A 15,000-nucleotide genomic window follows, 5' to 3' on the forward strand; every position below is an offset into this window, starting at 1 on the left:
AAGTCAAACATACATAATTCTCTTTATTTGCATAGACGCACAATGCATTAAAGCTGCATTTAAAAAAAAAGGAGAGAGAGAGAGAGAAGAGATTTACTTCCTTAATAACATTGACAGCACACACACACACACACACACACACACACACACACACACACACACACACACACACGCACGAAGAGAAACGCAAATACGGGCACATTCACTCATACATTCACATGTACACACCACACACATACACACTGAAACACATGCGATCAATAAGCAAAAACTACCGTCTCGCATCACGTGTTTAGTAAAGCAAAGAAAATAATTACCATCACAACTACTCTGTGTATATATATGTATATTTATATATATATATATATATATATATATATATATAATACATACACACATATATATATATACATACTATATATATACATATACATATATATGTATAATACATATATATATATATATTCATACATATATAATTATATATATATATATATATATATATACATATTATATCTTATATACACATACATATATACTTATATATTATATACATATCAATTATATATATATTATATATATATATATATATACACATACATGTACACATACATATATACATTCTTATAGAGAATTTCACATACAGTAAACATCCACACACATACACACACACAGAGACAGATGCGCACATCTCTGTCTTATTCTATTCCTGATTGTGCTTTATACGCGCTCTAATTGTATTTTGTTCATCCACTTCCCGCCCCCGCCTGCATCGAATCCTGCACCTTAATGGAGCAGCACAAGAATATACCGTTATCTTGCTCCCCCCTACTCTCTCTCTCTCTCTCTCTCCCTCTCTCTGCATCTCCCTGTTCTTTCTCTCCCTTCCTACCCTCTTATCCTCTTTATACATTCCTGACTACTCCTGTCTGATAATCTTCAGTCACAGACTAACATGCCATGTGTAATACGCAACGGCAAGGATAAGCTGCCTTTTTTATTCTCTTATTCTGTCATTCGCTTATTCTGTCATTCTTTCAGTTCGTTCATTCACGAATACTTCGCACTACTCCCCGGTAAAGATACATCTTTTCTATTTCTTAAATCATCAAAACTAATGAAATAATATATTATCTGCCCTTGAATATCTCCTGGTCCGTCTCGAGTTCTACGACTCACACGGTCGGCTATTCAGTTTCCATAGCGTATAGGTAACCGAGGTCACAACATCCTACTCTCCTGGATAGGACGCTAGTCTGTCGCAGGTTTTATCCTTTGCACCTGGGTGGATTGCACCAAAGGGAAAAAAAAGTGTTGCGCTTAAAACACAACGCAGTGCTTTATCCAGGGATAGAAACCGTGGTCTTTCGATCGTGTGATCAAAGCCCTTGCCTTTGCTCAGGCAAGTTGGATGGCCACATAATTACATAGTTACTTATATGTCCCTCTCTATTACGTAGCACAATACTAATCAACAAGGAAACACATCGTTTATCCTTTACTTCTTTCAGTCATTGGACTGCGGCCATGCTGGGGCATCACCTTCAATGATTTTAGTTGAATGAAGGGACTCCAGTTGTTTTGTTTTTGTTTGGAGCCTTATTCTGTCGGTTTCTTTTGGCGACCCGATAGGTTACAGACATAAGCACATCAACATCGGTCGTCAAGCGGTGGTAGGGAACACACACAAATACAAAGACAGACAGACAGACAGACACACACACACACACACACACACACAGCAAACACTAACGCACGCACACACGTGCACATACATACATACACACACAATCACACACGACGTGCTTCTTTCAGTTTTCGTCTATTAAATCCATTCACAGGGATTCGATCGGCCCGTGCCTATTGTAGGAAACACTACCCCAAGGTGCCACGCTGTGGGACTGAAGCTGGAATCATGAGGTTGGAAAGTGAGATACGTAAATGAGTTGTTAATTGGATGAATATTGGCCACTTCAACAGAAAAAAAAGAATTTTAAACCATTTCCCACTAGGCTGCATAACGTCTTTGATATCCATAAATAGATACATTAGTTCAGGCCTATTTGTCACAAGCAGCACGATGGCCGAGTGGTTAAGGCGTTGGACTTAAGTTCCAATGGACAAGTGTCCACGTGGGTTCGAACCCCACTCGTGCTAATTCGTTTATTTTTATCTTTAGATATAAACATGACTATGTGGTCAGGGAACTCGATTTTCAACCACGTTGTATCGTGTTCAGTTGCACTGCCTTGCTTCTTGGGCATACATCTTGTATTGTAGTCTCGGATCAACGAAAGTGATAGTGAGGGGATCTGTTCTTCTGAATTAATCCTTAGTTTACGATGTGCTTTTTTTTCAATTTAACTTTACATCATGTTTCATTTGTTTTGGTGCAGAATGGCCATTACAGGTCTTAATCTTGGAATATATATATATATACACATACATACATACATATGTCACAAAATATTACAATATATATATACATTCTTTGATAATAATAACAACACTTTAAAAACAGTTTTTCCTTGTAAACTGTTTTTAACATGTTCTTATTATTACCAAAGAATGTATATATATATATTGTAATATTTTGTGACAACCAGTACCTAACACAAAAAAACTTTTACATGTTATTTTTGACAATCTTTTTCTAAAAAAGTGAAACAGGTCAAGTGAATAAGCATCTTTTAAAATTGCCTTTTCAAACCTTCTTTCATATATAATTCCACTCGTGCGGTACCTTACAACTTCACTTTGTTATATATATATATATATATAATGATAAATCTCAGAGCGAGTTATAAACAGTAGCGGTAACACAATGTGATGCATATATGCATCACGTTATATATATATATATATATATATATATATATAGGCGTCGTTGCGCAGTAAGAAGCTTACTTCCAGGTTCAGTCCCACTGCGTGGTAATTTGGGTGTCTTCTACTATAGCCTGCCGCGGAACATATCCTTGTGAGAGGATTGTAGACAGAAACTGAAAGAAGCCCGTCGCATAGATATATGTATATATTTATGTGTGTGTATGTGTGCGGGTGTGCGCGTTTATTCCCCACCATCGCTTGACAACAGATACTGGGGTGTTTATGTTCTCGTAGCGTAGTGTTCGACTAAAGAGACCGATAGAATAAGTACTAGGCATATAAAGAATAAGTCCTGGAGTCAATTTCTTCGACTAAAAGCATTTGAGGTGGTGCTCCGGCATGGCCGCAGTAAAATCATTGAAACAAATAAGTGATTTAAAGAATATAATACCTTAGGAATGAGAAAACAGGTTCGAAATTTCCCCAAGACACCTGATGAAGGCTGGAAGGTATATCAGCAGAAACGTTGTGTTAACAACAAAAAAGATGAGGAGAAATATCCGTCAAATGTAAATAATTTAAAGAATATGTACATACACACCGACGAGACAAGTAAGACAGACAGGCAGAAGATACAAAAGCCCCACCCCCTAATATTCGGACCGGCCGAGGACTATAATAGAAGATACTTGCATAAGTTACAGTGGGATTGAACACGAAACAACGTGTTTGCAAATCAAGCTTCTTCACCACATAGCCATCAATGTGCCTAAAATATAATATAAAGAAATATTAGCACGAGTGGGGTTCGAACCCACGCGGACACTTGTCCATTGGAACTTAAGTCCAACGCCTTAACCACTCGGCCATCGTGCTGCTAACGCTATTACTTTCAGAAATAATGTATCTGTTTATGAAATCCAGTCAAGTGCTAATTGTTTTACAAACTTTTATCTCTAATGATGTGGTTAATAATTAGAGACTTCATAATCTGATTAACAACTCATTTACATATTTCGCTTCCAAGCCACATAGTTCCAGGCTCAGTCTCAATAATTCGCGCATTAGCCGCGAGCCGACCACTTATTCGTGACTGGATTTGATAGGCGGAAACTGAAAGAAGGGAAGGTCGTCGTGTGTATATATATATATATACTAGCAGAGGTACCCGGCATTGCCCGTGTTACATACAATTGAAGAATTAGACCTTTCTGTTATATTTTCTCTAATGAACTGGAATATCTGTTTCGAATTTCATCAAAATTTCAGATGAGGATTATTTCCCTCTTTACACATCACAAAAAAATTGTAATCGTGCTACATATATCCCATACTACTGATTTTTATGCGCATATTCCAAAATTCCAGTCTTATTGAACCTGTTAAAAAGATTTTGCTCCTGAAAAATGAAGGTCATAGAGCTCTAAAATGTGAGAGTTAAGGCCCCTGTTGAGGGTGGGCATCTTAATGTCAAGCAGAGAAGTTGAATTTTTGAGAATCTTTTTTACTTGGGCCTTATATCTATTGTTTGAATTTCTTTGAAATAGGAAATATATGTTCACTGGATTTGCAGTCAGTTACCCTACCTTAGTCGTCACCACTCCCAATGTAGGATTCCTCACCATGCAGGTGACAGGCACAGCCGTAAGACGCATTACGAATCTATAGCAATTGGAAGGGCGTGACCCAACTGAAATAAACATTAACGACTGTGTGACGTGAGGGCTAAGGAGAAATGAAAGTTGGAGTTTGCAAATGACCACTATACTGATACGTAATTGGACAGAATAAATATGCAATCTATAAATGACTTTAAATAACCAGTCACTTATCTGGGAAGGCCTTAAAATCAATGTTACCATGTGGGGACTATGTGTGACCCAGTGATGATAAAAAGACTGAAAGGTGGTCTGCAATCAAATAACTTTACTCAACACTTTGCAACTGAATCAGTGGAGGAAAAAATGCCTTTCATTTACTTGTCAATTTATGCAGCACATTGCAGAAATCACAATCTAAGTGTATATCAGAGCAAACTGTTACTCTGTTTCACCATTGAATTACAAATAATGCTCATCTTCTATGCTCGGATGACCCCACAGCTTCCAAGAGTAAAACTATTCGTCCTTGCTTAAATAAAATGACAAAATTGTGGGTGTTAAATTCCCATGAAGGGGTCATTCTAACTTGTAAGAAGATGAAATTTTATAAATATTACTTCATTTGTAGCTAATATCTATGGTTAAAATTTCATCAACAGCAAAAATATATGAATTGTCATGGAGGTTGTGGTCCTTATGCATAGAATATAATTCCCAAATTTCGTAAAGATCCATTCAGTACTTTTGACTTAGTTTTGGATCAGAAGAGAAATGAATAAAATTTGGGAGTTAAGGCCCCCATTAGAGTGTCTTAGAATCCTTATGTGAAGTGGAAACTTTGAGAATACTTCTTGATGTGTGTCAATTACCCATGGTTGAAATTTCATCAACATCGAAAATTTATGTATTTTCATGGGGGTTCTGCCCCCTGTAAGCCATCCGAAATTCAAACCAAACATATTGCATTATATCCGCCCGTATGCATTGGATCTAAGTTTCAAATATCATAAGGATCCATTCAGAAATTTTGGTCCATGAAATTGTATAAAACTTCGATTTTGTGTTCCAAATTTCATTATGATCGGTGCAGCAGTTTTCGAATGTATAAGTAATACACGAACACATAAATACATTGTCTTTGATATAATAAATATGAATGTACACATATACATACATGTATAAATATATGTGTGTGTGTATTATATATATATATATGCATATATATATATATATATATATATATATATATATATACACACAAAGATAAATTGATAGATACACTTGAGTGGGCAAACAAAAATGTAAGCCTGGTACTTATTCTATTAGTTTCTTCTTGGGAAACCAGTAAGTTATGGGGATGTAAATAAACGAACAGCAGTTGTGAAGCAGTGATGAGGGGGAAACACAGAAACAAATTCACACACATACACTTAAATATATACATACATATATATACTATTGATTTCTTTAAGTTTCTGTCTACAATATATATATATATATATATATTATATATATATATATATATATATATATATGTATGTATGTATGTACACACACACACACACACACACAAAGATAAATTGTGTGGGCAAACAAAAATATGAGATACTGCCTAGTGGTTTTTTATTTTATTTTGATAAACCTGGTACTTATTCTATCAGTTTCTTATTGTGAAACCAGTAAGTCATGGGAAACTCAAAGACACACACACAGACTTACATATATACATACATATATATACGATTGATTTCTTTCAGTTTCTGTCTACAAAATCCACTAACAAGGCTTTAGTTGGTCTGAGGCTATAGCAGAAGACACATGCCAAGTTACCACACAGTGGGACTGAACTGAGGACCATGTGCTTTGGAACGTTGTTTGTTACCACACAGCCACACCTGCACCTGTGTGTGTATGTGTGTATATATGTATGCATGCCTATATGTGAATATATATGTGTACATATTACATGTACATCTATATATATATATACATCTACACATATACATGTATACATATACATATATGTGTGTGTGTGTGTGTGTGTAAGACGCATGCTTCCGGGTTCAGTCTCAATGCATGGTACCTTGGGCAAGCGTCTTCTACTATAGCCTCGGGAAGACCAAAGCCTTGTGAGTGGATTTGGTTGACGGAAACTGAAAGAAGTCCATCGCATATATATACCATTATATTTATGTGTGTGTCTTTGCTTGTTGCTCTCTATCGTCGCTTGACAACCGATGACGGTGTGTTTATGTCCCCGTAACTGAGCGGTTGGGGTAAAGAGAATGATGGAATAAATACCAGGTTTACAATTTCTTCGATTAAAACGCTTTAAGGCGGTGCTCCAGTATGACGGCAGCCAAATGACTGAAATAAGTAAAGCAGTGTATATATATATATATATATATATATATATATATACATACACACACACAAACATACCAAATAGTTCAGGCAGACAGGCAGACAAACAATAGTAAAGGCCAAACCCATTAATATTTGCACTGGTCGGTGGCTACACGACAAGATACTTGCACAAGATGCCACGCAGTGGGAGTGAACACGAAACAACGTGGTTGCAAATCAAGCTCCTTCACCATATAGCTATCCCTGCTAAAAATAAAATATGAAGAAATATTAGCATGAAGAAATATTAGCGGACACTAGGCCATTGAAACTTAAGTCCAACGACTTAACCATTCGGCCATCGTGCTGCTAACGCTATTACACCCAGAAATAATGTATCCGTTTATGAAATCCAGTCAAGCGCTAATCGTTTTGCAATGTTTCATGTCTAATGATGTGTTTAATAATTAGAGACTTTATATTCTGATTAACAACTCATTTACATATTTCTGTTTCTAGCCACAGAATTCCGGGCTCAGTCTCAATAATTCATGCACTAGCCGCAAGCCGACCACTTCCTTGTGACTGGATTTGATAGGCGGAAACTGAAAGAACTCCGTCGTGTGTATGTGTGTGTGTATATATATATATATACATTTATATATCATGTGTGTATGTATAATGTGTGGATATGTGACATTGTGTCTATGTTTGCCCACCCGTCGCTACTGGACAACCAGTGCTGTTGTACTTATGTCTCCGTAAACAAGCGGTTCGGCAAAAGAAGAGTGATAGAATACCAGGCTTAAAAACAAAACAATAAGTAATGCAGTCGATTCATTCGACTAAAAGTCTTTCAAGCCGGTGCCCCAGCTTGGCCGCAGTCTAATGACTGAAACAAGTAAAAGATAAGATGTATAAGATATACATATTTGACTGCAGTCATGTTGGAGCACTGCCTTTAGTCTGAGAAATCAACGCTACGACACGCATATAAATATATGTATTTGACGGGCTTCTTTCAGTTTCCGTCTATCAAGGCTTTGGTCGGCCCGACGCTATAGTAAAAGACTCTTGCCGAAGTTACCACGCAATAGGACTGAACCTAGATCTCAGTGCTTGGAGAGTGGCTGAATGCCGTTGGAGAACTTATTCAAATTTTGAGACAAAGCCAGCAATTTCGGGGAGGAATTAATTTGATCACATCGACTCCAGTACTCAACTGGTACTCATTTTATGGACGCCTAAAGGATAAAAGGCAGAGTCGACCTCGGCAAAATTTGAACTCAGAATGTCGAGTCGGACGAAATGCTAAGTAATTTGCATGGCGTGCTAACGATTCTGCCAGCTCGCCGCCTTTAGGAGAACTTCTTGTTACTGGCGGTCTTTTTAAATACATTAAAAGACAGAGCAACAGAGCGTAGTTGGCTGGATCGGAGGGCTTACTATATATTAGAACCTCTGTGCGGGTATCGCCACATTCATGGCGGTCTCTCTTGAAACATGGAGAAAGTCGCAGAAGTGACGAGACTAGAGTATTTCTTGGTTTGACCACCGTTAGAATGGGTAAGTAATGGCTGGGTTGCCTAACCTACAGGATGCCATCGCTGTGAAACAGTGCCAAGTGCTAGACCACGTATAACGCAGGTCTACAGACGTAGAAACATACATTATCACATACATAACATACATACGTGCACACACACACAGAAACACATACATACACACATTCACTGATACATACATAAACTCACATATACACGCACACACACATACATACACACAAATTCACAACCACATACACATATATACGCATACATACATATAAACACATACATGCACATACCTACATACACACATACATACACACATACATGCACTCATACACACATACATACACACATACATACAAGCATGCATATATACTACCTACACACAATACACACACACGACGGCTTCTTCCAGTTTTCATCTACCAAATCTACTCACAAGCATTTGATTGGACCGCGCCTATAGCAAGAGACACTACCCTAATGTGCCAGGCAGTGGGACTGAACCTGGCCTGGAACCATGTGCCTGGGAGCTGTTGATAGGTTAATTACTGAGCACTTCATTAGAAAAGAAAGAACTTTAAACCATTTCCGTCTTGGCCGCATGCTAGTTTCATCTCCATAAACAGATACATTATTTCCGAAGACTTAAACACGAGCAGCACGATGGCCGAGTGGTTAAGACGTTGGACTTAAGTTCCAATGGTCAAGTGTCCGCGTGTGTTCGAACCCCACTCGTGCTATTTCGCGTTTATTTTATTTTTAGAAATAAACATGACTATGTAGTCAGGGAGCGAGATTTTCAACAACGATGTGTCGGGTTCAGTTGAACTTCGCTGCTTCTTGTGCAAGTATCTTCTGTTCTCCCTGATTTACGAAAGTGATAGTGAGGTGGATCTGTTCTACTGAAACCCTTCAATGCGTTTATAAATCCATATATATATGCGTCGCATATATATATAGGGATATAGACACGCATACCTTTACCGTGGTTCTCAGAGAGATTCAGTATGACACAGAATGTGACATATTTGGTCCGTTTGAATAACATGTACAACACATTTTTGCAAGCTGAGTTGACTGGAGTAAAATGAAATAAAGTGTCTCACACAGTTAACGAGCCGCCGGAAATCGAACTCAGTATCTTACGATTGTGTGACCAGTACTCTAACCATTAAGCCACACATCTTGACTCATACATACATAAACACACTCATACATACATACATACTTACATACATACACACACATACATATATACATACATACATACATACATACATACACACATACATACACACATACATACATACACACATACATACACACATACATACATAAACTCACATATAAGGAGCACTCCGTCGGTTACGACAACGAGGGTACCAACTGGTACGATCAGCGGAACAGCTTGCTCCTCAAATTAACATGCAAGTTGCTGAGCACTCCACAGACACATGTAACCTTAACGTAGTTCTCAAGTAGATTCAGGGTGGCGCAGAGTGTGATAAGGCTGGCCCTTGGAAATACAGGTACTACTCATTTTTGCCAGCTGAATGGACTGGAGCAACGTGAAATAAAATGTCTTGCTCAAGGACACAACGCATCGCCGTGAATTGAACTCACGACATCAGGATCATGAGTCAAATGCCCTAACCACTAAGCCACGCACCTTCACAAACTCACATATACATGCACACATCCACACGCACATACATACACAGAAATACACAACATATACACATACATACACACGTATATACACATACAGACAACATACATACATACACACATATATCGTCATACATACACTCATACATACACACATACATACATACATACATACATACATATTTACATACTTACATACTTACATACTTACATACATACTTACATACACACAATACACACACACGACGGACTTCTTTTAGTTTTCGTCTACCAAATCCACTCGATCGGCCCACGTCTATAGCAAGAAACATCAGCCCAATTTTCCACGCAGTGGGACTGAACCTGGAACCATGAGGCTGGAAATTGAAATACGTAAATGAGTTGTTAACTGGTTGAGTATTGGCCACTTCATTAGAAATGAAAGAATTTTAAACCATTTCCCTCTTGGCTGCATGGCTAGTTTCATCTCAATAAACAGATACATTATTTCCGAAGCATTAAACACGAGCAGCACGATGGCCGAGTGGTTAAGGCGTTGGACTTAAGTTCCAATGGACAAGTGTCCGCGTGGGTTCGAACCCCACTCGTGCTATTTCTTTTTTATTTCTAGACATAAACAGGTGGCTGTGTAGCAAGACGCTTGCTTCCCAATTACATGCTTCCGGGTTCAGTCTCAATGAGTGGTACCTTGGGCAAGTGTCTTCTACTATAGCCTTGGGAAGACCAAAGTCTTGTGAGTGGATTTGGCTGACGGAAACTGAAAGAAGTCCGTCGTATTTTTAAACGTATATATTTATGTATATCTATGCTTGTCCCTCCCTATCGTCGCTTGACAACCGATGATTGTGTGTTTATGTCCCGGTAACTGAGCGGTTGGGCGAAAGAAAACGATGGAATAAATACTAGGCTTATAATTTACTCGACAAAAACCTCTGACGGCAGTCAAATGACTGAAACAAGTAAAACAATAAAAGAACGTATACATAGGCGCAGGAGTGGCTGTGTGGTAAGTAGCTTGCTAACCAAGCACATGGTTCCGGGTTCAGTCCCACTGCGTGGCATCTTGGGCAAGTGTCTTCTGCTATAGCCCCGGGCCGACCAATGCCTTGTGAGTGGATTTGGTAGACGGAAACTAAAAGAAGCCTGTCGTATATATGTATATATATATATTTCTTTACTACCCACAAGGGGCTAAACACAGAGGAGACAAACAAGGACAGACAAACGGATTAAGTCGATTACATCGACCCCAGTGCGTAACTGGTACTTAATTTATCGACCCCGGAAGGATGAAAGGCAAAGTCGACCTCGGCGGAATTTGAACTCGGAACGTAACGGCAGACGAAATACGGCAACGCATTTCGCCCGGCGTGCTAACGTTTCTGCCAGCTCGCCGCCTTATGTATATATATATGTATATATATATATATATATATATATATATGTGTGTTTGTGTGTCTGTGTTTGTCCCCCTAGCATTGCTTGACGACCGATGCTGGTGTGTTTACGTCCCCGTCACTTGCGGTTCGGCAAAATAGACCGATAGAATAAGTACTGGGCTTACAAAGAATAAGTCCCGGGGTCGATTTGCTCGACTGAAGGCGGTGCTCCAGCATGGCCGCAGTCAAATGACTGAAACAAGTAAAAGAGAAAAAGAGAATACATACACACACACAGACCAAATAGGTAAGACAGACAGGCAGACAAACGGGCTGTCATTCAGACAATAGAAAGGCCTCACGCCACCTAATATTCGGATCAGTCGGGGACTACAATACAAGATACCTATTTCTTTATTACCCACAAGGGGCTAAACACAGAGGGGACAAACAAGGACAGACAATACAAGATACCGTCACAAGATGCCACGCAGTGAGAGTGAACACGAAACAACGTGGTTGCAAATCAAGTTCCTTCACCACATAGCAATCCCTGAGGCTAAAAATAAAATTTAAAGAAATATTAGCACGCGTGGGGTTCAAAACCCACGCAGACACAAGTCCATTGGAAGTTAGGTCCAACGTTTTAACCACTCGGCCATCGTGCTGCTAACACTTTTATACCCAGAAATAATGTATCTGTTTATGAAATCCAGTCAAGCGCTAATCGTCACAGAATCTTTCATGTCTAATGATGTGTTTAATAATTAGAGACTTTATATTCTGATTAACAATTCATTTACATATTTCTGTTTCTAGCCACAGAATTCAGGGGCTCAGTTTCGATAAATGATGCATTAGTCTCGAGCCGATCACTTCCTTGTGACTGGATTTGATAGGCGGAAACTGAAAGAAGCCCGTCGTTTGTGTGCGTGTATATATATATATATACAAAAATCGGGGACTGCGATGGGTACACGAATGGCCCCCTCCCTTGCCAACCTAGTCATAGGATACCTAGAGATCAGTCTGTATCGTAAGGTTCTAGAAAGATATGGCAGCCCTTTCTCCATCTACATAGAAAACAACTGGAAGAGATATCTAGATGACTGTTTCATTCTTTGGCATAAAAATATAGAAAAACTCATAGAATTCCAGGAAATTTTAAACGGGCTGGACGTAGACATCCAATTCACGATGGAATATAGCCAGCAACAACTTCCCTTCCTCGATATCCTCATTAAGAAAGCTAATAATATAATAGAAACAGACATATACTATAAGCCTACAGACTCTAAGCAATATCTTCCATTCAATTCATGCCACCCCAGACACACCAGGATGAATATCCCCTTCAATCTAGCAAAAAGGATATGCACTATAGTCTCTAACGCAAACACCAGAGACACACGACTACAAGAACTAAAAGATACCCTTATCACCAGGAACTATCCACCTTCACTTATTGACAAGTGCATTCAACGTGCCCTTCAACTTAACATCAAGGAACTGAGACATCCCAAATCAAAGAAAAACTTACAACCAAAAGCCTTACCATACATCTCCACACACAACCCTCTCAATAACGAAGCCTTCGGCACCATCCTCCACAACATACCCCTCCTAAAAAAAGACCACAGAATCCTCCAAACACACACGATCATAAAAAGCAAAAGACAGCCTAGATCCATGAAAAGTCTCCTAACACAAGCCCGAATTCACTCTTCAACACAGAAGCCGACAGTAAAAAAATGTGGAAGACCCAATTGCGGGATATGCGACTATCTAATCGAGGGTTCTGAGTTCTCCTTCAAACAGGGACAACGGTTTACAGTGAAAAGCAACTTCACATGTGCTTCGGAGAACCTAATATACTCACTAACCTGCTCCGGGTGTCAAGAGCAGTATATAGGCCAAACAAAAAATGGTTTGCGTAAACGAATGGCCCTGCACAGATCCCAGATAAAAATTCCCCAAAACAGAAAAATAGCTTTTAGCCAACACATAGATACTTGCGCCAACAAAAAACACCAAACTTCAGAATTTTCCCCCTCTACCAATTTAGGGACGATACAACCTCGAGACAACGAATAAGTAAAGAAAATCTCTTTATTATAAAATACAGGCCACTTCTTAACGGGTCTACGACAAACAATTAATATACCTCAACTTAAGAATAAAAGAAATATATATACACACACAAATATTACATTCCATAGAATCCATTACTAATCGTCCCATCACAGCTATATCTTCACCCATTCATATTCATCCTTCTCTGTTTTTTTTCTTCTTCTTCTTCCTCTTCTTCTTCATCATCATCATTATCATCATCATCGTCGTCATCGTCATCACCACCATCAACATCGTCATCTTCTCCTTCTCCTTCTTCTTCATCGTCATCATCATCGGCACCGTCATCTTCTTCTTCTTCTTCTACTTCTCCACCTTCTACCCCTTAACCTTGTCACTAATGTCTTTAAGTATAACGCCTACGCAGCGACTGCCGGTCGCCACTGAACAGCCCAGATTCTCCCACTCCCACCAACTCAAGAACTCACAACGACCTCGAATACACAAGTGCAAACAAGGGAGTCAGAGAAAGGCAGAATGCCACCTATATCTGAACACTACTATGGAAGTATTCCTTTAAAAAAACCTTTCTTCTAATTTTTCTAAATTTTTCTAAATTTAATTATTTAATCGTTACAGTTGAAAAGGTCTCAAAATGACCGAAACCGGTACTGAAAGATTCACTATAAAATCATCTTAGCATTTTCTATTTTTAACTTGTTTTTTCATATATATATATATATATATACATTTATATATCGTGTGTGTGTGTGCGTGCGCGTGACTTTGTGTCTATGTTTGTCCAGCCGCTGCTACTGGACAATTGTATTGATGTACTTATGTCTCCGTAAGGAAGCGGCTCGGCAAACGAAGATGATAGACTAGGTACCAGGCTTAGGAATAAAACAATAAGTGCTGCGATCGATTCATTCGACTAAAAGTTCTTCAAGGCGGTGCTCCAGTATGGCCCCAGTCTAATGACTGAAACAAGTAAAAGATAAAAGATAGACGATATATACATTCGACTGCGGCTTTGCTGGAGCACCGCCTTAAGTCGAAGAATTCGACGCGAGGAATTATTCTTTGTAAGCCTATACTCATTGTATCGGTTTTTTTGCCGAACAGCCAAGTTTCGGGGACAAGAATACACCAGCATCGGTTGTCAAGATGGTGCGGGGACAAACACAGACAAAGACACACGTACATAAATATATATACACGTCGGGCTTCTTTCAGATTCCGTCTACCAAGGCTTTGGTTGGCCAAAGGCTATAGTAGAAGACTCTTACCTAAGTTACCACAATAGGACTGAACCTAGATCTGAGGATGGTTGAGTGCCGTCGGAAAACATATTATTGGCTTAACATTTTGAGACAAAGCCGGCAATTTCGGGGGTGGAACTAATTTGATCATATCGACACCAAAACTCAACTGGTACTCATTTTATGGACACCGAAAGGATAAAAGCCAGCGTCGACCTCGGCGAAATTTGAACTCAGGTTGTCGAGTCAGACGAAATGCCGTTAAGTAATTTATATAGGGTACTAACGATTC

General features: G+C 38.9%; 4 non-coding genes across 4 annotated transcripts; 3 read left to right on the forward strand and 1 right to left on the reverse strand.

Annotated features, from left to right (window-relative positions):
* The first annotated feature begins 2,074 nt into the window (after nucleotides 1-2,074).
* Trnal-uaa lies at nucleotides 2,075-2,157 on the forward strand. Its single transcript has one exon. It is a non-coding gene; the product is annotated as a tRNA-Leu (tRNA).
* A 1,462-nt stretch (nucleotides 2,158-3,619) lies between these two features.
* On the reverse strand, nucleotides 3,620-3,702 carry Trnal-uaa. Its single transcript has one exon. It is a non-coding gene; the product is annotated as a tRNA-Leu (tRNA).
* A 5,281-nt stretch (nucleotides 3,703-8,983) lies between these two features.
* On the forward strand, nucleotides 8,984-9,066 carry Trnal-uaa. Its single transcript has one exon. It is a non-coding gene; the product is annotated as a tRNA-Leu (tRNA).
* A 1,437-nt stretch (nucleotides 9,067-10,503) lies between these two features.
* Trnal-uaa lies at nucleotides 10,504-10,586 on the forward strand. The gene has a single exon. It is a non-coding gene; the product is annotated as a tRNA-Leu (tRNA).
* Nucleotides 10,587-15,000: the final 4,414 nt, after the last annotated feature.

Source organism: Octopus sinensis, linkage group LG4 (genome assembly GCF_006345805.1).
Source record: "Octopus sinensis linkage group LG4, ASM634580v1, whole genome shotgun sequence".
NCBI classification, from domain to species: Eukaryota; Metazoa; Mollusca; class Cephalopoda; order Octopoda; family Octopodidae; genus Octopus; species Octopus sinensis.